Below are 24,188 nucleotides of genomic sequence, written 5' to 3' on the forward strand. Positions count from 1 at the left end.
AACAAAATGGTGTGCAAGCTTATTTTGTTTGGTATACTGAAGCACTTGCACGTTATAGGCTTTTATTACACTTCGTATTATTTTCACAGGCCTCATCAGTTAATGTGAAAAGTGTAATATTGTAGTACCTTTTAGAGATATCATTTATGATTAATAACTGTCATTCAACAGGTATGTCCTAAAATTTAGTAATTCTGAACATTTTACAAATAATCTCAAAGACGTGCTACCAATTATGCACCCGCACCTTAACCTGAAAGGCGCACAAATTTTTTGTTGAAGTGACTCATTGTTGATCTACTCTGTAACATGAACCCATCCTTGTCTTACTGCCAAATTGATAATGTGTTGCCATGGAGCTTTTGACATCAGCAATGTACCTGTTCTTGGGAATGCACAAAGGAACAAACATTACTCAGATATGCTTTGAAAAGCACGTACACTCGGTGGAAGAGCTTGAACCACACCTGTTAAACACTTGCCTTTCACCTACATAGGTAAGAATGTATCTTGAACATTCACTGTTGCGTTCATTTCCTCTACTTAATGAGGACTTCATTCTATTTTTATTTCCTCATATTCATTTAGAAAGTAACCATTCCTCCATTCCAAGTAGTCTCTCAAAAAAATTACTAATTATCCAACAAATAAACTAAGGAAATATTATTAACCCTTAAAGCACTGCTGAAATATTTGTAGCCAGTTCACAATAGAACTTGACTAGAAATTGGGTTACATTGATGTTTAATAACAAGGACCAAGATTTACGATGTGCTTGTGCCTTTTCAGAATGAGGTGGACAGCACGCAAAACTGCTGTACCCACCTCATCTGGGCAACAGTAATATCTGTCTGAGCATGTTCCATACATATTAATCGTGTTAATTGGTTCTATATTTAACAAAGGAATCCAGTAATGCCCTTTAAAAACCATGTGCTGCAGCTCTTCTTAAAGGCAGACTGTTCATCTTCAACAGAAATGGCACTAAAGGATATTTCTGCAATTTAGAATCACAGGAAAGAAGACTTTTAGCCAATCAAGTCTGCATTTATACTCCAAAAAACATCTCACCCAACCCAAACCCGAACTTATCATTGTAACCCTGCATTTATCATTTAGCCTACATATCCTTGGAGAGTACGTGGCAATTTAGCTTAGCCAACCCATCTAACCTCCTCATCTTTATGCTGTTGGAGGAAACTGGAGCATCTGGTGGAAGCCCTCATGACAATCACCCAAGACTGCAATTGAACTAGGGTGCTGGGCATTGTGAAGCACCAATGCTAACCACTGAACAACCATGCCATCATTTAAATGTTGGCAAAGTGAGCAACTTGTCACAACAGAACTCTTTGGTGTGTATTGTGACACTGGAGGCCTTATTGGTGGGGTGGGGGTGCATGTGGAGATATGCCATAGTTCCCTGATGGACAGTGAGGTCCTCCAGGGTCATCCTCAGAAAGAAATGTGGCAGGAGGCCCAGGTGATCAAATCCAGTAGTGTGGACCTAAGGGCTTGGCAGCAGTGCCAGAAGAAGTCCCATCCATCTTGTCAATGTCAGTGACTAGAGCTTCACACAACATCGTCATAAATCTGAAAACCAGTCATACTGGACTTAAAATGTTAACTTAGTTTCTCTCTCTACAGACATTACTAGACATACTGAGTTTCTCCAGCACTTTCTGTATTTGTTTCAGATTTGCAATATTCACAGCAATCAATGACATTCAGCCCTCTCTCTTTCAGGGCAATGTAGCATAGAACTGGTGAGCTTAAGGATGTTGCATGATCTCCACGGACAAGGTGGCATCGTACAACATTGAGTTGACTATGGCATCCATCCCTCTGGGAATATTGAGAATTTTAGTAAGGCCTGAAACTTCAATCATCAGTTCAGGTAATGACACAGCACATAACTTGATGCTTTTTCGGAATTGGGATCAGCATACAGAGGATCACCGGAGTATGTTTGGCCGCAGACAGGCCAGTGGCATGGAATGGCTCATTTGCTAGCTCACTGGGGGTCACAGTCTGCTCCAGAAGACTCAGGTGAGGACATTGCTAGGAGGACACAAAGTCAAAATCACCTTACCTACAATTTGGGCACCTGACCCTTTAAATGATGTTACTGCAGGGCTCAGCTTTGTAGAGTGATCCACAAATTCATTACCAGGTCTAACGCTGCTGAAATGAGGGATTTTGGTGTCACATCAACCTGTTCAATTATGTGACGTTAGGATAGTGTTGATTCAAAGCCTGCAACATTGGATGGGGAAGCCCCCATGTGTGCTGTTCACTTCATAGATCACTGCATGCACTGCGCATGGAACAGTCACTGGTCATACTGTGCAAAAAAAATAGTGCCCAAGGTTTCTACATTTTTAAAACCTATGTCAATGAATAAGGTTCATAAAGTTATTCTGATGATTTCTGCAAAGATGACTCTGAAACATTTCATGAATTTAGCTGCTGGGCGATGGTAACATTTCTTTATTCTGCCATTATTTGTAAAGCTTTGTATTAATTTGAATTAGTAGAAAGGAGACTCATTAGAGCTTTTGCTTCACCTTCCTAAACTCGTAAATCTCTTGCTGCCTCTCACATTTCCATTGGAGATGTGTGCTTATATCTGTTTGTTTTATTTAGATCACTTACCTTATCATCTCACAAGCAGTGACTATCACCATCATCCGCTTACTTAATCTAAACCACAACATACAATCTGGTTTTAGAATTGTCATGCTGCTTTCTTCAGGAAAGACCAATTTCCGCTTCACATTTACCCTCATTCTCTCCATCTGTGCCTTGGCTAGAATTGTTCTCTCTTGCTTCTTTCTTCTTTACTGTTTATTCGATTAAAAAAAAGTGAGAATTTTCTTTACTATGTTTATGATGGTAGAAATTCCACAATTAACTGCAAGTAATGGCTGCAGGTCATTACCCCTGTGTTGTGACTAGCAACATTTGCTCTTAATCAGTGTTTTGATGGCGTAGAGTTCCTACTTATCTAGCAAAGTATGGAAAGCTGAAAGAAATGTATTGCAATGTCTCTGTGTTTACCAAAAGCATGGCTACCTTACTGTGTAACTTCCTACTGATCGAAAATTATTCTCAGTCATAGCTTCATAGACTCAATAGGTCAAACAGAATAGAAACAGGCCATTCAGCCCAACACATCTATGCTAGGCAACAAACACCAAACTTTAGCAATCCCATTCACTTACACTAGGTCCACAGCCTACAACTCCCTGGCATTTTAAGCGGCTAGCCAGGTACATCTTAAATAATGCAACAGGACTTACTACCACCCTCTCAGGCAGCTCAGTCAATAATTTTACCACGCTCTGGCTGAAAAAATATTTCCTCAGATCCCCTCTAAACCGTTTACTCCTCACCTGAAAACTATGCCCTCTGATCTCAGACACCTCTACCGTAGAGAAGAGATTCTCATGATCTACCCTATATATGAGATACACAAAGTGATGAGCCAATCAGATCCACCCTCAAACTCCTCTGCTCCAGGGCAAGCAAACCTAGATGATCCAGTGTCACCACAGAACTGAGGCTTTTCATCCCAGGTAACATGCTGGTGAAAATCTTGTACCTTCTCTCCAGTGCAATCACATCCTTCCAATAGTGTGGCGATTAGAGCTGCACACAGTGCTCAATCTGTGGTCTAACCAATCTTTCGTAAAGTTGTAATGTATCCTCATTGCTCCTATATTTTATGTCCTGGCTAATGAAGGAAAGAGTCCTGTATGCCTTCTTCACCACCCTGGTTACCTGACCTGACACCTTCAGGGATCTATGGACTTGTACACCAAGGTCTCATTGTTCCTCAGCACTCCCTAGGGACCTATCATTCATTGTGCATATCCTTCCCTTAGTGGACCTTCTAAAACCCATCATCTCACACTTCGATCTGCCATGGTTCTGCCCAATTTAACAGCTGAACAATATCAGACTGTAGTCTGAGACTATCCTCCTCACTATCAACACCACCGATGACTTTCATGTCATCTGAAAACTTACTAATTATGCCTTTTACATTCACATTCAAACTGTTAATGTGCGCAACAAACAACAAGCTGTGGTACGCCACTTCCAATCACAAAAACTACCCATCATCATCACACTTTGCCTCCTGTTTGCAAGTCAATTTTGGATCCAATTTGCCAACTTGCATTGGATCCCATGGGCTTTTGGATCTTTTGGGTCAGCCTTCATTGTGGGACCTTGTCAAAAGCCTTACTGAAGTCCATGTAAACCATATCGAGAGCATTGCCCTCATCGACATATTTAGGCATCTTTTCAAAAAACTCAATTAAATTAATCAGACAGGATCTCCCTCCAACAAATCCACACTGACTATCCCTGATTAATCACTGCCTTTCCAAGTGTTAATTCAAATTTTTTCTAATAATTTCCCTACCACTGACATCAGGCTAACTGGCCTGTAATTACCTGGCCTGTCGCTGCTATCCTTCTTAAACAAAGGAGCCACATTAATTATCCTCCAGCCATCTAGCACTTCACCTGCAGCCAGCAAGGTATTAAATATCTCTACCAGGGCCCCACCAATCTTCTCCCTTGCCTGCCAGTAGCAGCCTGGGATACATTAGGCCCTGAGGATTATATAACTTTATGCCCACTAAAACATCTAATACTTCTAGCATTTATGAAAAATGATTAAACTAATCTGAAAAATTGTTGTGAGTAATTTCCAATGGTCTACCTATGTCAAAGGGCTGGTGCCTTAGACCTTCATAATTGCCTGCTTATTGATACTTACACAGGGTGAATCTAACCAATAATTAAAGATTATGGGTGAATATGGGGCTGAGTGATGTGAGCTATGGCAAAATGTATGGCAGAATTGGGTGGCAAGTTTAGCAAAGCCAATCTCAATATCCAGATCATCTCTCTCCATCTGACAAGCGGGAAGAGTAGCAGATTTTTTCCTCGGCAATGGTGAAACACCAATTAACACTCATTATTGTTTGTAAACTGCTTTGTTAACACCACATCTCGTTGCATTACTGTTAACACTCCCATCTTATCAAACATGGCAAATAGGCTCAACATGAACAACCAAACTAGAGCGCACACTTAATAGGTTCAATTTGCCATTCAATCCAAATCACTTCTATGTATGCTGCAATCATACTGCAGTTCAGAGCACAAAATTCACCCCATCTCCATGGACAAAGGCATCTGCTATCTGCCTGTCCTATACAACTATCCTGGAACCTCTACTGTTCACTGGCAGCTGCACTACAAACATACAGTTAAATGCTGCTGTGGCCACATGGGCAGGTGCTTAACAGCAGACCGGACTAGGTAGTGGCTTTGGGCTGTTTGCTTGCTCTTTTAGTTATTGTTTAATTCATGCCAACCTGCTGGCACGCAGCATCCCTTCCTTGTCTTGCTTGCCATACCAATTACTGCAGTGACACAACTAGGCAGCTTGCATTGCTGCTAAACAATCCTCAGTTTAGGGGGCATACACCTTGTTGTACAGCAGTGAGCTGCATCAGTGTCGCTCCTTCACCATGTGCCAGCAGATAATATGGAAAATACACTGAAGGTGCAACAAGAGGGCAGTTATGTCTGGAGCTTTAAGGGAGGTAGTCCTCAATGAAGCCCTTAGAGACATCAATCAGGGGAATCCAGAAGAAAGTTAAAGGCTGCCATCTATAACAGTCCAGGGAGTGACCATAGGCAGGTGTCCGGTTGGGATGTTCTTGCTCAGGGTGTTCATGATGCTGTAATCCAGGGAGAGGTCACAGTCAGTGCATTGGCTCCATTGTTGCACATCGGGGGGTAGGGCTGATGCAGTTGGGAGATGTACAATCACCAATCAGGGACCTGAGTATATCTTTTGCAAGCGGTTTAGCCATGATAGTATAGGAAATAGGCCATGGTCATTGAGGGACAAAGGACTCAGCAGCAAACCATACCATGTTTACTCATTATCTCCCATCCTTGTAGCTAATGTAATAGGCTGTTGTTGTAAGCCTCAATGCACAAAACCTGAACATGAGCCGTTGCCAGGTTATGTACAAAAGTGTTGTGCACCTAGATAGGGAATCTCAAAAGCAGATGTATGAATGTTGAGTCAACAATATTCATGTCCAAAGTCCAATGAACAAGATAGCCTTCTTTACTCATGCCACTATAGTGCCATCAGTAAGTCTTTTCTCTCTCTCTCCCACTACATCTCAGCGTGCTCCCTCATTCTGTAGCTGGGCTGGAGAGCGCCTGCTCTGATGTAGAGGCCCGTGGCTCTGGAGTTTGGCAGAATGACCCCAGGAGTGCTTTTGTTTAGAAAGGTCAGACATGCCAAGGTCTTCTTGCCAAAGATATTGACTCACTTCAGTTTCAATGACCAAGGGTTGGAATGGGGGAGGCAGGTTGGAAGTGTAGGAACCAGACAGGGGAGTCTCAGCAGTTTCTACTCAGGACACTGTAGAGATGTTGGATTCTTTCTCCTGGTGAGTATCTCCTGGTACTGTATAGTCTCCTTGTGATGGGGATTGGGGGTGGGAGACACTGAATAAGATGAAGGTTCCCCATCACCCTCTCATCATACCATCAGTCTAAGAGCATCAAAGGGTGGGGCAATGGAGTGCTCAGACTCTATCCTCCAACAAGCTTCACGGCGCTGACATTTATCCAATTGCACTTCAACATTTTAAATTAGCGTGGGCACAAAGGATGCTGGTGATTTGCCAGCTATCTGCTGAGCAGTGAGTTTTTCCGGGAAGAGTACATGGTAAGGCAATTGGAAATCAGACATGAGAGATGTCACAGAAGTAGAGTAGGTGATTATCGAGGTGAGCTCGGCAAGCAAACCCGCCAATAAACTCAACACAACACAAATCCAGCCGAAAATATATGAAATTCAGCCTGATGACTTGATTCATTGAAAACACAACATGATGAATGGACAATTCATCAAATTATTCCTTCCAATTTTAAAAGTGAAAACACTTTGTGGGGAAAATGTCTCCTTGTTGTACCTGAGGATGTTTTCTGATTCCAATACTAAAGCAGCAAGATTCAAGATTCAAGAAAGGCAAGCTTTTCAATAGCATGTAATGGGAAGGGCTACATTTACAAAGCTAGTTCCCACCCTGGCTTTAGTCTGCAGGCAGGAACTCACAAAACAGGTTGGGCTGTGAGGGTCAATGAATAATGTATGCCAGCAACTCCTAAAGGTCCACCAAAGGTAAACTAATATATAGAATCATTATTTATGATTGAATTTAAAGAGATAATTAAATTATCATGCCTGGGCTAGCTCTTTACTGGATCAATTCCTATTGGCTCGTTGCCTCTCCACAGTCCTGTGCTCTCTAGTACTTCATATTTTAATCCAACTTTTCCTTCAGACATGCCATGATTTTTTTATTTAACTGTTCATTATGGAAAAGTATTCCATGTCCTAACAAGGCATTGAGTAACAGAATCCATCTTAGCCTACTCCTCACTCCCTTAATGGCAGGATTAAACTGATGATCACTTGTCTTTGATTGCTGAGCTAGAAGTAACAATCTCTATTTATTCTCTCAAAAACCTTCAAAGTTTTAAGAATTTACATCAAATTTCTTCCTAACTGTCTCTTCCTCACTGGGATTAGTCCCTGTCAGTGGCATTTAATAGTGACAACAGGGGCCTTGCCTGCTAGCTGAGAGGCATGTGTCAAATCTTTGTGGGAAGGCTGCTGAATTACTTGGCACTTAAGTAGGCAGCAGCAAGGCTCGCCTGGAATCAAAGACCCTGGGTTGGTGCAGGCCTCATCCATCAGCAGGCGGTGCTTCTTAACACGTGAATCTATACTTTAATGGGGTGCTATTGCTGCAGCAAATATTATTTATTGCTGTAATCCAGTCAACCCCTTGCATAAGCTTTTTATTACCTCTGATGTTGAACTCTACATTCGTAGTTATAAAATTAAAATGTTATTAGATCTTCTTAACCAAAGATATATATTTTTTGAGTCCTTAGACTTGTCTGTTCATTTACATCTTTGAAAAGGATTCCATTTAAAGGATACTCCCATTTACTGCTTTGTCTCCTGAAACGCATTACTTCTCAGTTCAGGGGGAGGCGATGGCTCGTGGTATTCTCATTAGACTATTATTCCAAAATTCAGCTAATGTTCTAGAGGCATGGGTTTGAATCGCACCTTGACAGATGGTGGAATTTGAATTCAATTAAACAAATCTGGAATTGAGAACCTGCTGTTGAACATGAAGTCATTGCTGATTGTTTGAAAAACCCATTTGGCTCACTAATGTCCTTCAGGGAAGGAAATCTGTCATCCTCACCTGGTCTGGTCTTCATGTGACTTCAGACCCACAGTAGCATGGTTGACTCTCAACTGCTGTCTGAAATGGCAAAACAAGCCTCTCAGTTGTATCAATTGCTACAAAGTCTCAACAAAGAAATAAAACAGGACAGACCACCAGGCATTGACCGTCTACAAAGCACAGGTAAGGGGTGTGATTGATGGAGTGCTCTCCACTTGCCTGGATTTGCTCAGCTCCAACAGCACTCAAGAAGCATGACACCAGCCAGGACAAAACATCGCACTTGATTGGTACCGTATCTACTCCTTCCACCAATGACATTCAATAGCAGCAGTGTGTACTATCATGTGTAAGATGCATTACAGAAATTCATCAAAGATCTTCACATAGCACCTTCCAAGCCATAACTACTTCCATCTAGAAGGACAACGGCAGCACGTACGTGGGAACACCACCATCTGCGAGCTCCCCTGATCTAGTTGTTGAATCAAAACCCTGGAATTACCTCAGTCAGGGCATTGTGGGCCAATCAATAGCATGTGGCTTGCAACAGTTCAAGATGGGTGCTCATCACCACCTTCTTAAGAGCAAGTAGGGACAGACAATAAATGCAAGCCAGCAATGCCCATGTCCCAAAAACTTCTTTATATCAAACTGAATCTGCTACTCCAATATCCTGGTCATGCCTCAGATAAACCTTTCATGGCCTATGTCTCTATTTCCTAATTCCTTAGTTATGAAGTCACAGCAAACTGTTAAAAATATGCACCCCAATTTCAAATCCAATCATGTACATCTCTCAAGATTGAAAATAGATTCGAAACTGAGCACTGAGGGTACACCGTTGTCCAAACTTCTTCAATACATGTAATTACCATTTAACTCCAAACTCTGACCTCCTGTTACTTTGACAACTTTCAAACCATGAAAAAACCAAAAGAACTGCGGGTGGTATAATAGAGCAGTTCTGAGGAAGGGTCACCAGACCTGAAACATTAACTGTTTTCTCCTCCAAAGATGCTGCCAGACCTGCTGAGCTTTCCAGCAACTTTGTTTTTGTTTCAACGGTGTGAACAAGAAATGATAGAGGAAACTATCTTCTATTCACTTACTCCAAACACCTGAATTTTTCAAGGTCTCTTTTGAAATGTTATTGTATTACTTCAAAAAATATCATGTACTCCTTATTCTTGAATGAATAAAACTGGATTATTCTTTCTGTTTTTCTTGCTTTTCTTGCATGTTGGATATCTTTGATCCTACCCATAATTCGAAGACTGATAAGTGAGGTGTTTATTTGTGAGTTTGATGAGTCTGCATTAGTTACAGTAGGCTTCTGCTGGTTTTGTAGACAACATTGGGAATGTTTTACTAGAGCATAAACATTTCTTGCATGTTCTAATGTGAAAGAAATAACAAGCGCAAATATAAGTAGATCTTCTGTTTTTAAAAATTGATTCAGAGAAAGAAGAAAGAAAAGTATAAAGGAAACCAAAGCCAGCACAATAATGTACTGAAGAAATAAAAGTTAAAAAATGGCAATAATCTCTCCATACTAATTTCATTGACTAAAGAATTTCACTTCCTGGTCAAACTAGATGGATGAGGGATGTAAGTAGTATACTCTGGTGCTTTAAAAAAATATAATGGTGTCAAAATAGAACAAATAGCTTTATGGGGATTTACCACACTAAAATGGCTCATAATGTAAACCGTGTGAACAAGAAATGATAGAGGAAACTATCTTCTATTCACTGTTTGAAGCAAAATGTAAACATGCAAATATATACTGAAGGAAGTATTGACTTCTGCCAATGAAGAACAAACCAGATGCAGTTGTGGGAATAATTATCAGCAAGCAATCTATTATCAGGCTAGGGCTAGGCACACTAATAAGATGTTTGTACAGACCTGCAGTTTTACGTTTATAACAACTTGTGAGGCTGCACCTCATCTCAAACTGACAGCCAGGTACTATAGCTGACAATACTGCACTGTTTTGTTCTTGTTTTTATTTCAGCAAAGTTTGCAATAACAATGAGAAAGAACCAATATCTGTTTTAAATTTCACTTGAATTTTAAAGAAGTAACTGAGATGGAACCACAGGAAGTTAATTGCAGTTTGTCTGTGATTGGAGATCTGTTGATTTTTTTATGGCATGACTAATGTAGATCGTGCTTTGAACTTAATATAGAAGTCGAGGCCAGTGGTTGAGTTCTCATTCTGGCCCTTAGGAAATGGAGCATTAGCACATTGTAGCCAGTGCTGTTGTTGTCCCCAGTTTTCTGGAGCCTTCAGAATTGATGGATGCCCAAAGAGAACGGAAGTCTTGTCTAGATATTTCAATCTGGATCCCCTGAGATTAATGATGCCATGTTATAACTGAAGTTGGTGCCTCATGTACTGTGTACGTTTTGCCTAGAATTAGCTTGCAACCAAGCTGAGATGGAGCGCAAAGACATGAACTTCTCAATTTTTGAGGAGCCAGGCGAAATGGGTATGGGAACCATAGAAACAAAGAAGTTATGGCACGGAAAGTGGCCTTTTAGGTCATATGTCTGTATGACCTGAGAAAATAAAACTGGTCACCCTTTCTAATCCTACTTTACAGTGCCAGGTCCATAGTTTTGTAGGTTACAGAACTTCAAGTGCAGATCCAGGTACCTTTTAAATAAGTGGAGTGCTTCTGCCTCAACGCCAAACCAGGCAGCAAATGCCAGACATCTAGCATCCTCTGGGTGAAATGTTTTTCTTCCGTTCCCTTTAAGCATTCTACCAATCATTTTAATTCCACACTCCTCTATGTGAGGAGAAATAGAAATTTTCTTTCTACCTTATCCAAGTCCTCATTATTTTGTACACCTCAATTAAGTCACCCCTCAGCCACCTCTCTTACATGGAAAACAGTCCTATTCCATCCAATCTTTGCTCGTAACTGCAATTTTCAAGCTGTGGCAACTTGCTTTTAAATTTCTGCTATCTCAATCCTCTCTTGCAAATGGTGACTTGAACTGTATATTAAATTCCAGCTGTCATTTAACCAGTGCTTTATACAGATCCAATATTACACCCTGCTTTTGTATTCTATGCACTGCCAACAAAGGTGAGCATTTCATATGAGAGATAATAGGAACTGAAGATGCTGGAGAATCCGAGATAACAAGGTGTATAGCTGGATGAACACAGCAGGCCAAGCAGCATCAGAGGAGCAGGAAGGCTGACGTTTCGGGCCTAGACCTGTTTTTCTGATGAAGGGTCTAGGTCCGAAATGTCAGCCTTCCTGCTCCTATGATGCTGCTTGGCCTGCTTGTGATCTACACCTTGTTATCTCTGAGCATTTCGTATCCCTCCTTTATCATCTTATCTATCTGTCCTGTCATCATCAAGTGCCTGAGAACATACACTCCAAGATGTACTTTAACCGTCTCAATATTCTTTTGTTTATTGTGTATTCCCAAAATTTATTTGGCCTCTTCGAGTATATGGCCTCACACTTCTCCAGAGTGAATTCCATTGGCCACTTTTCCACCCATACAATCAAACCATTTGTGTTATTCTGAAGTTATCAGCTATCAATATCAACAGTATGGCTGGCTTAAGTGCTATCTATAAACTTCTCAGCCGGGTGTCCTACATTTAAGTCTAAATCATCAATGTATAGAACAAAGAGGCTAGGACCAATACTGAGCCCTGTGGAATAATACCACTGGAAACCACCCACCATTCACAAAAGCATCCATTGACCATTAGACTTTGCTTCCTGTTAGAATCAAAGAATCCCTACAATATGGAAGTAAGCCATTTGACCCATCGAGTCCACACCAACCCTCTGCAGAGCATCCCACCCAGACTCACACCCCTTACCTATCCCTGTAACCCTGCCTTTCTCATGGCTAATCCACCTAGCCTGCACATCTTTGGACTGTGGGAGGAAACCAGACCACTCAGTGGAAACCAATGCAGAAATGGGGATAATGTACAAACTCCACACAGGCAGTCAGCGAAGGGTGGAATTGAACCTGGAGTCACTGGCACTGTGAGACAGCAGTGCCATATTCCCTTTATCTCATGGGCTTCTACTTTTCTGATCAGATCGCCGCACGGTACCTTGTCAAATTCTTTACTAAAATCCATGTGGATAACATCAACTGCATTACCCTTGCTGTGTTCCTTACAGTACCTTTGTGGTATTTTTCCTGATAACCACTCCTGGTTGAGGTATTTGCCACCGTTACCTGTATGCTGCATTGGGTAAAGGTTGTTTGAGGGAGCCCGCTGTCACCCAAACCTCCTTTTTGCTTACTTTTTCTTGGGCCTAACTAGTGATTGATTGTAGAAAATACATCACATAGAAACAGAGAACATAGGTGCAAGAATAGGCCATTGAGTCTTTAAGTCTGCTCCATTACCCAATGTTTTCAGGATTGATCATCCAACCCAGTACTCTGTTCCCAATTTCTCCCCATACCCTTTAATCCCTATAGCCCTAAAGATCTAAATTGTATCATTGAGAAGCAAGAGGCACAATTCTTAGGTACTTAGAGATTTATTGCATAACAGGAATATGTACAACTACATTTGGAAAGGCATAATTATTTCGGCCTTAAGGAACTGGATCAGATAAATCTGTTCTTGTGGAAGAATGAATAGAATTCTTTGTCTCCCCCACACATTGTTTGTGACGTGAGTAGAATGGATGGAGCTAACAAAGTATAAACATTAACCCCTCCCAAGCCATTTTTAAAAAAAAATGAATCAGTAGCCACACTCCATCATTTTGAAGAAGCGAAACATTTCACTCAAAATGTCATCTCTGGGCTGAATCTGCTTTTTTTTGGCTAGGAATGAATTTTTTGGAGGAATTCCAGCCATGACACCCAATGAGATTTCTTCACATACCCGACCGAATAGATTTATTAAATCCCTTACTCCCAGGTAAAAAAGGTGAAGTTGCCAGAATCTCACCACACCATGGGGCTTCGCTGTCATCAGAGAGAGAGAGCTGGTGATGGTTTATCCTGAGGGTCAGCAACCCTCATGTGAGGGGAGGTTGAGAAGGACAGCCTGTCACAGTGATCTCAGCCGGTGCAGGAATTGAACTCACACTCACTTTGGCGTTATCCTGCATCCCAAGGCAGCCAACCAGCAAACTGAGCTTAACAACCCTAAGCGTAAGGTCTGACATAAACATATTGAAAGGCGATGCAGCCTTAGCTCACTGTCTGGTTTTCCCCTGTGTCCTAAGCTTGATGGCTGTTCTAGGGCAGCATCTTTCATAATATTTCTGATGGACCAGATTGAGTCAGCACAATGACAGCCATTTAAAGACTTGGGTAGGCAGCCTGCTTCAGTCCACCAGCTGGGTATGCGTTCTTGAGCATACAATGTCTTTACTGCAGTGTGACAATGACAGTTACATCACAGCCCGAGGTGCAGCCTTGAAAGAGAGATGCATCTTGTAAGTAGATCAACAATGTGCCATGATTTACGTACAGACTTGCTTATGTTGGATCTCAATGTTAGCAAATGTGATGAACGGACATCTGGTGCCTCTGGGATGTTGGTGCCTTGTGTGTGACATGGAGGCCCTTTGGGTCAAGCAGCAAGTTAAAGTCACCAGATATAATGGGAACTGCAGATGCTGGAGAATCTGAGATAACAAAGTGTGGAGCTGGATGAAGAAGGCAGGCCAAGCAGCATCTTAGGAGCACAAAAGCTGATGTTTTGGGCCTAGGCCTTTCCGTTGAAGGGTCTAGGCTCAAAACATCAGCTTTTGTGCTCCTAAGATGCTGCTTGGCCTGCTGTGTTCATCCAGCTCCACACTTTGTTATCTTGAAGTCACCAGGTATCTGCTCTGACTTCCGGGAAAAATTTTTCGAGTCTAGCATTTTTGATGTATTTGGTAAGGTGGGAATCTGAATATTAATGAGATGAATTGCTCCATTAATAAGGTTTTTTACAAGCAATAATCTGCATTAATTGGAAACTCACCGCTGCCTAGTGAGAAACTCACCATGCCACTTAACAAAGCAAAACGTTGGAGTGAGATGTTTCTGACTTTGAGATAGGACTCACTGAACTTCTTGTCTGATTCGGCCACAAATCTCACACCATTCCACATTGCTCAAGCCTCTAGAAGACTCTGACCTGTTGCACCCCTCTCAGAAGCTGCCAGACCTACCAAGTCCTTCCAGCATTTTTGTTTGACTTGTTCTATTATTTAGCTTCTAGAAGTGTTACTCAGTGAGGAGTTCAAAACAAACCTGACTGCCCCAGCTGACACATTGCCTCCACCTACTCCTGCCCCACTGAACTCATCTCCACTTACCGAGACTCTGTTTTGTCCCCCCGGCCCAGGAACTCCCCACCTACATCTGGCACACCACCCATGCCTTCTACCTTCTCCAAGAATTCCAATTTCCTGGCCACCAAAACCTCATCTTCACTATCAACGTCCAATCCCTGTACACTCGTATTCCCCACCAGGATGGCCTAAAAGCCCTCTGCTTCTTCATCTCCCATTGGCCCAACTAGTCCCCCTTCACCAACATCCTCATCCGCTTAACTAAACTCATCCTACATTTAACAATTTCTCCTTTAACTCCTCCCACTTCCTGCAGACTAAGCAGGTGGCCATGGGCACCCACATGGGCCTAAACTATGCCTGCCTCTTCGTAGGACATGTGCAACAATCCTGATTTTTCTGTTACATTCGTACTATATCTCACCTCATCCTCTGCTGCTTTGATGACTATATCAGCGAAGCCTCTTGCTCCCATGAGGAGCTTGAACAGTTCATCAACTTTACTAACACCTTTCATCCCAACCTCTAATTCATCTGGACCATCTCTGATAGCTCCCTCTCCTTCCTGGATCTCTCCATCTCCATCTCTGGTAACTACCTTGAAATTTATATCTCTAAAGTTTTAGAGTAGATTTGAAGCTTGGATTATGAATGTTGTGATTGGTTGACTTGCTAAACTGGTTCGTTGTTCCACAGACATTTCATTACCCTTCTGGGTAACATTATCAGTGTAGACATCTACTTCAAACCCATTGACTCCCACGGCTACCTAGGCTACACCTGCTCTCACTCACCTTCCTGCAAGAATACAATCCTCTACTCTCAATTCCTCCACCTCCACCACGTCTGCTCCCAAGATGGGGCATTCCACTCCCAAGCATCCTAGATGCCCTCCTATTTCAAGGACCATAATGTCCTCCCTCCGGTAATCAAAAATGCCCTCAAATATGCCTCTTGTATTTCCCACACTTCTGCCCTCACTTCCCCCCCTCAACAAAAATGAAGACTGAATCCCCCCCCCAACCCCGGTCCTAGCATATCACTCCACCAACCTCCGCATCCAACATCTCATTCTCCGCCACTTCCGCCACCTACAATCCAACCCCACGACCAAAGAGATATTTCCCTCCCCACCCCCCATCGGCCATTCGTAGGGACTGCTCACTCCACGACTCCCTCGTCCGGTCCACATGCCCCACAAACGCCACCACACCCGGCTCCTTTCCCTGCAACTGCAGGAGGTGCTACACCTGCCCTGACACCACTCCCCTCACCTCATTCAAAGCATAAAACAAACCGTTCACATTAGACAGGGGTTCACCTACATATCCACCAACTTTTTCAACTGTATTCACTGATCCCGACGTGTCTCCTCTACATCAGAGAAACCAAGCAGAGAACTCAGAGATGGTTTTGTAGAGCACGTTTGCTCTGTATGGGAAAAACCAGAACACCTTCCGTCCACCAACCATTTTAACTCGTCCCTCCCACTTCCTGGATGATATGACCATCCTGGGCCTCCTCCAGTGTCACAATGACACCACCCACAACCGGAGGAGCAGCACCTCATATTCTGCCTCAGGAGCTTACAGCCCGATGGTCTAAACATGGAATTCACCAGTTTTAAAATCTCCCCAACCCCGGCCTCATCCCACGTCCAACCCTCCCTCTCATCCCTGCCTCCTTGATCTGACACAACCTATCCATCTTTTCTCCCACCTATCTGCCCAACACATCTCACTAATCAATCCCCACCACTCCCTTCCTGCACTCATCTATCACCTTCCCACCTACCTTCACCAGCCCCATGCCTCCTCTTTATTTATTTCCCAGCACTCTTCCCCCTCCCCATTTCTGAAGAAGGGTCCTGACCTGAAATGTCAACTTTCCTGCTCCTCTATGCTGCTTGGGCTGCTGTACTCCTATAGCTCCACACTGTGTTATCTCTGACTCAGCATCTGCAGTACTTGCTATCTCTGAATTCATCCCTCAAATTTCTTTACAGAAACATAGCAGCTTAAGCATATTGCAGTCCTTGATTTACACATAACAGAATTTATGAGCTCAAAGGTGAAATTTTATGACGGTAAATATCAAGGAGTGGGTAAACAGAACTATCTCACATGAACCTCCCAAAACATAATTTTTACCTTTAGTTTCCAGGAAAAAACACTATCTAAAAAAGAAGAAGGTGAGTCAAAACTTCCATGTTTAGAGCTTTAGTCTAAAGAAAAGTATGAAAACGTGTAAATTGAGGAGGAAAATCCAAACAAGTTTTATTTTTGCATTAGATTTTAATGATTCTTAATGGCACAAAGTACAACCAGGCATTTATACCCATTCTAAACAATGCTTATAGTCAGTAGAAGGATCAAAACTTATCAACTTTTAAGGAAAAGGAATGGTGCCACCCTTTTAAATAAAATTTTTAATGAGGATATATGTATCACATTTCAATTATGGTGTAATTAACTGGATGGAAATGGAAGAACCAAACACAAGATTTTCTTGCATGATGGAAAGTAAAATTTTATTACCCACTAATCTCCGAGACAACATAAAAATGCAAGATCAAATGCAGGCAAGGCAGGTTATAAATTTAAAAAGAAAAATGCGTCAGGAAGAATTGAAACAAGAAGTCCTCAGAGATTCGAGGCGTTAGATTTTAAACCTGAGGCCTAAACTCTGCAGCAATGGTGAAGTTTATAGATCTTGAGTTCTCAAGGAATGTCCTGTACTGCTTTTTCGCCAGTAACTTACTTTGAGTTTGAGAGAGATGAATGGAAAGAGTTTTACAGCTTCTTGGTACAATTCATATTTCTTTTTCACTCTGCTTTTCTACTTGAGGCAACTGCTGATTTTAGGCAATTTGCATGTTATTGAGATTGTTTGATTTCCCACCCAAATGAAATACTCTGTAGATAACCTTTCCTCTCCCAATATTTGAAATTAGCATCCATATGCGAATTTAACAAAATGCAAATTTCTTATTTCAGAGATGGTTGTTGATTTTCTTATCTGGTTCCTTTGTGTGGAATTTTCCCAGATCCTGAACAATGGGGGCAATGGCGATACAATTGGAAACATACAGTGAGAATAGAAACATGAGATTCTTGATAACATGAAAATAAAGTCCCATTTTCTGCATAATGTTTCATGTATAAATGACAATCTCATGTTTGAGCAGAAAGGGTTCTATTTGCTTGCATTAACCTCTCATTATTATCTAATCTCATTACAGTTTTATGCAGGTTGCTATTTTCCCAGAAAGTAGAAAGAGAATAGATGATGTCACCTCCCAATATGAAACTCAGAGCACTTACCTGGCAACGGCAGCTTGCTGGCATCTTTTCTGGGCATCCATTGCAGCCAGCATTCTCCAACACTTCGGGGCACACTCCATGGGCAACAGCATCAGCAAAGCACAAGCCTCACAGTAGCGTGTATCTGACTAACTTATAGCACTGTTTGGTATTTCAGTGCTGTACTTTCGAGCTCACTGACGCCTTATATTGTAAGGTTGCCGTCAGACCATTTGCATGAAAGGGCAGGCATTAGAACAATGTACATCTCAGCAATCTTTGTACACTTTCAGAGTATTTATTACTTTGCACCTACTTAGATATCCACAACTACTCCATTTTGCGTGCCTTGCCTTTTCGAATATTGCTGCTTTTTTCAGAACTTACAGGCTCACATTACGACTGTTTTGCCTTGCTTTTTAGTGCAGACACAAAGCCAGGCAGCTTGCCATATTTACCAGCAATGATCTGTGAAGCGGTCAGATATGCTGCTGTATGGAATCTTGCTCCATTAATATCAAAGCTGCACTAGGTGCCTGCAGACACATAGCATGTGCTTCAACCAAAAGACCATGTTTCAAACTCCAGCAGGGATGGTCCTCAGTTAAGTCAAATGGAACTGTTATAAATCAAGGGATCCTAACAGAGCCAGTCAGGGGCCTTGTCTGGCCCTCGGTTCTGAGGCTTGGACATAGGCATTTGGCCTTTTGGGTGACCAGGGTTAAGGGTTTCATACCATGACAGTCTGAAAAATGGGCTATATCAGCTTGCAAGTCCAGAATCGGGGCTCTTGCTGTGGTGAGGATGTTGGAGGAGGCCAATTATGGGGATTGGAGGCAACATGCTGGGATGCTGCGAGGCCATTAATTATGACAGGGGGACAACACAACAGCTAATGGGGAGTTACAATAGAGTATGACAAAGCAGGGGTTCCTGTGGGAGGTGCTAACATTTACCTATCACCACCCCAGCTTCAATGGCCAGAGAGTGCATAAAGATATTTGGCAGAATTAAGCTACAAGCTGTGGTTTAGGGGGTAAAGTGAGAAGATGGAAGATAAAATACAGGGGGTGGATGACAGTTTGGGAATCTTAAACTCATTTGGATTGAGGCATTTTTTGCGGGGTCTCTTAGATTGACAGGCTGAACTGGCCACTCACACTCGGAGGCAGTATTTATATTGCTTTCCACCCCTATCTGAATCACAAATGTGCTATATGGATTTGAAATGGCTGCGACCACCCTGGCGTGGAGAGAGTAAGTGGTTCAATTTACCGTCTGAACATGAGTTCCCCTGTGTGAGTGATGTGAGACTCTTCAAGGAGCAATTGCATTAATCAAGAACTTAAAAGTTCCATGACATTCAAAGGATATGAAAGGTGGACATGAATTCTGAAGTTCCACCATTCTTTTGTAGGATGATGCTCAGTCTACTGTTCTAACTCTGTTGGAAGGTTAGTGGGGTTAGACAGTGAAGTGTGGGTGGTGGGTGGTGGCTGTGCACAAGGAGAAGCACAACTTTGCATGGTTTCTGTCTAATTTGTAGTTGAAGATCAGGGAAGCCCCAGGTAAATAGCCCCAATTAGTCTGGAGCCAAGGAATGTACTCTAATGAAAATGTTCACCGATTTCACTCTACACATACACTAAGACACAACAAGTACCATGACTGAGATTTTAAGGATTGGCTGACATTGGAAATGTGGCTAGAATAATGGAACCTAATGAGTCATCTCCAATTCTGTAGTCTGGTGCTGATACCTTTAAGCTAATGATGGGTGTAGACCTTCTTCATACATACTAATCTTTAAATTAGATGTTTACTCATTTCACATTTCAGCTCATTGCCACAAAGTGCTACCCAAAATAAAAGCTCCTGAGAGGCTTTACAAGTAGTAAAATATCCGGTGCAAATAGCCTATACACTCCCAGTCAAGGTAAAAATTAAACTCCAGTGAATAGCTAAGAATTATAACATCATTTGAAAAGAATCTTTTTAAAATTTTATACATAAAGCAGAATCAAAGGGAGGAATTTTAGAGATCCAGCTTAACCCCCAATGGTCTAAGTAGAGGCGGGAGTGTCATGAAAAGACCAGTGCAACTGGCTTCAATCAGACAGTGCTGTTCCTGGTGCTTGCCTCTTTGGTGAAATGCAGCCTGGAGCCGAGGAAGGTCACCTAGCACCATGAGATGAGATGTGAGCTAGGCTCATTAAGGGCCTTGTTAAACTTAAGTATAGGAGACTAACTGGCACTTTGGCTCAGTTACCAAAATGATAGGTGAACAGATCAACTGCTTGCTTCCATAGGTGAGATTACAGCCAAAGTCTCAAATTCACCCCCAACTTCCTGACGATCGTGACTGCTTTTTCTGCCATTGAATTAACTTCTTTAAACACTGGCTGAAGAGCAGCCTCTTAGCGAAGAGTTACTTTCCTTGTGCTGCAGCCAGTGGTCTCTCTAAAAACTAACCCTGTAGCTTCAAGACCCCACAGCTCCGAACTGCCTCAATGCCAGTGAAAGACCCATTCACTTCACAATCTTAAATCAGCAAACACACCAGCCCCCACAAAAGGGGGCTTCAGACACAAAAACAAACCCAGTTCCTGATCCCCATCTCTGTGCCAGAAATCCACAAGGATTGAGGGGCTTAACATTCTACCTGGTGCTGCCAAGTACAGCAGAGTTGACAGCACTGTTTCAACTGAAATTCATTGCAAATATTAATGAGGAAATAAAAAGTAACTTCAGACCAGGTGAGGCTAACCAAATTATTTTTTCTTTTTCAGCAAAAGTAATATGTGAAGAAGACAGCAGCTTTGGGCTTCAGAGCTAATGAATAAGAGCATAGTAAGTATGGCCTAACAAATGAAAATATTATATGGAAAAATACTGTGGAGTTCTGCTTGATTACCTCTTGAAATCAGCCAGGCAGAATTTTTCCTTGTGAGATTAAATAGGTGGGATGGAACCCATAGAGGATAAATTATGCCTGGTCTGTGAAAGCAGTGCTTTGGATTAAAAGGCTTTATTTTACCTTCACATGTGTTCAGTTTAATTTCCACCTTGGAAGGAACCGGAGAGTGAAATGGAGATAGGACTGACTTTTCATTCTTTCCTTGAGTTTTCCACATTTTATGAGAGCCTTTTAATTCTTAAACCACATGCACTGCAATGAGAAAATCAATCTTTTACTACTCTTGTTCACCATCTTATCTTTTGATCTGAATAAACATTCACAGTCAAAAGAATATCCAGTTAAGAATAAGCTCCAGTTTGCTGGAATTAATACTTTATCAGTTTGGAATCTTCCTTCAAGTTTTCTGTTTCGTTTCCCTTTCCTTTTGCTGAAGATCATTTTCTCTGCCACATAGTCTGAATTACTTTACACTGGAATTATTTTAATATTCTAAGACATAATGCTTAAGAAGAGTTTGCAACTCTATAGCTACAGCTAATATACCTTATTGTTGTTAATAGTGCTCTTGTGATTGAATTATTCGTTCAATCAATTCAGAGATAATGAAATATGTTTTGTTTCAGTGTGCACTAGCACTTTTTATGATAGTAATTAGTTCAATATGATTGAATATTTAATTGCCTCTTCTTCTTTGTAGAGGAAACTTGAAGGCAAGAGGCTCTATTTCCTATTAACTTGGTATTATTTTACTCGTCTTCGGGCAACATTTCAATTTCAATTCCTTAAACTTCTTATTTGAGTATTGAAGGAGTTACGTTTATGATCATTATGCTCCATTCTTTTGTTTCAGAATCAAAAAGTTTGAAAAATGAAGAATCTCCTTATCCATCTGGCAGACAGACTGATCATAAAACCAATCGTATCAGTTGTTAAAACAGAAGTTTGATTAAATAAATTGCCAAAAACAGAATCTCAAAAAATCAAAATGAGGGGGAGAACTCCAAAACACTCAGAGGAAACAGAAGGCACGATGGAGATTAAAACATTTTCACAGTGCAGCTTCCTTAGCAAAGGGTAGGGGTCAAGTAAGGATTAGCCATCCACATTGCTTAAATATTCAATGTTTAAATATTTATTGCACTCACCCCAGAGTACATGAAAGCTGGAGATAGGAAGTTTCTGAGGACTTAGGGTACTACCAATACAGAGTACATTACAATGACAGAGCATGTCTGTACATTGCATAGTACCATCATCCGATGTAATGCATCAAGACTATGCCAACTGAAATTTGGTTAAATTGTTGACTACATTAAATTCCATTATCACTTTTGGAAATAAAAGGATATAGCTTAACAATTACCTTCACTCCTACACAATAAATTCCCAATGAATTGCTTTGGAGTATTTCCAAAAGACATCCAGCTCAAAAAAGAATGCAAGCTTATCTTTCTTTTTCCTCTTTTGATCATGTTCCATCGATTTTTCTGATGGTCTGTCTGAACTAAAGGGACAAGTTCAGTTTCCATCATAGGTCGTGGGCTATTTACACAGCAAGCTGCCATATTGTTCCATGATAAATCAAATACATAGAAATAGAACTTCCCCAAGGCTGTTCAACAGCTGCAATGTGCCTGCGCTATCCGAGATGAACTATAACGCCGGAGGAATTGATTTATGTGATTCTACACTTTCAGAGCAGGCTTGTTCTGTCGATTGGATACTGGTGGGAAAACAACAGGCAGAAGGCAGAATTGTCCAAAGTGAATCCTGTGTTTTCACAGGGAGATGGAAAACTACATGTAAACTTGTCATAGTGACTGTTTCACTTTTAGACTGCTCCAAGTCCTTGCACAATTATACATCAGGTACAACTTAATTTCAACATCCACAATAAAGCATCCTTCTTTAACTCTGACATTAACTTCGAAAGAAAGGGTTATGTGTAAAAATTAGAGAAAGGTACTCTTTTTAAAGAAAAGCACTTTTTAATTTATTCAAAAAGATCAATCCCTTATACCTGTGAGGCAGCAAAACATATCAAAACACAAAATGAATCTGCCAAAATGGAGATTACAATGTCTGCATAAAGACACTTCTTCACACTCTCATAGCGTATTTGTCTGCATGAGGTAACTCCCATGGCTTCACCCTTTGTTTGTGTTTATAGAATGTGACTAAACTCCATCTCAGAAAGCCAATCAGCCTTCCCATATTACCCTGATCAGAGAATACTCAACACACTATAATTGAAGTGAGAAAGTGCTGCCAATAACATCAATTTAAACAAATTTCTCCTTTATGTGTAACGCTCTCATTTAGTCAAGTTTTCAACAATATGCTGCAGTTCCATATTCCTGGAGTTCTGGTATGTTCCAAGTACAAAAAATTAGTTTGCTTAGGCACCATTCAATTTGTTTGAATAAGATTTCACAGCATGAAATGTGAGACCATTCCATTATTGAATGCTTCCAGTGCAGTAAGTTCTGGATGGGAAGTTGAGGGATTGCAAAGCTTGATTTTTAGCATATTTAAGTTTAAACTCATGAAGGGAATATTGGACGGTGGATTCTTATGTTTTCCAGACTTAGCTTCTTTGTGAATACTACTTCCAACTCCTAACATGAAATTAGCCCTGGATTGAATAGATTGAGAGAAATGAAGCGATATCGATGATCAGGTATCAGCATTTGTAGAAGAATGTGCTAAATTCTGCCTCTAAATTGACTGCATTATTACTGTTGTGCCATATATGCTAATCTCTAGTTGCACTGGATGCTGCATAAAGGCACCATGTGTTATAGCTGCAATGGTCCCCAAAACTCTCCAGCACACTATATTACCAGCTTGATCTCACCCTACCATCTGCGATTGTGATGTCCACTAACAGAAATGACTTGCTAGTTGGCAAAAGTTCTCCGATTTTAATTTTACAAAAGCAGAAATTTGGAGTTTTTTTTATTACATTCTTGATCTTCTACATAAAGTGTCACAGGATCCTTTGCAGTCATCTGTTTAGGGCAGATAGTGCATTGGTGTAATCCATTATCCAAAAGAGATTGAAGCAATATCCCTTCTGTCCTGTACTGAAAAGAAAATCAGTCCAGCAGTTAAGTGATCAGAGATAATGGGAACTGCAGATGCTGGAGATTCCAAGATAATAAAATGTGAGGCTGGATGAACACAGCAGGCCAAGCAGCATCTCAGGAGCACAAAAGCTGACGTTTCGGGCCTAGACCCTTCATCAGAGAGTTAAGTGATGTTCTGATGTCAAGTTCCATAAAAAAACCTTTTGAACTGTGGTAAGAATCTAATGTTGTCATTTATCTTGCTTATATCTTTAAAA

At 41.3% G+C, this 24,188-nt stretch overlaps 1 long non-coding RNA gene across 1 annotated transcript; it reads left to right on the forward strand.

The window, feature by feature from the left end:
- The first annotated feature begins 412 nt into the window (after positions 1 to 412).
- On the forward strand, positions 413 to 24,188 carry LOC125461241 (uncharacterized). Its single transcript, XR_007249439.1, has 4 exons — positions 413 to 497; positions 1,747 to 1,897; positions 20,712 to 20,772; positions 21,693 to 24,188. It is a non-coding gene; the product is annotated as an uncharacterized LOC125461241 (long non-coding RNA).

Source organism: Stegostoma tigrinum, chromosome 19, assembly GCF_030684315.1.
Source record: "Stegostoma tigrinum isolate sSteTig4 chromosome 19, sSteTig4.hap1, whole genome shotgun sequence".
Taxonomy (NCBI): Eukaryota; Metazoa; Chordata; class Chondrichthyes; order Orectolobiformes; family Stegostomatidae; genus Stegostoma; species Stegostoma tigrinum.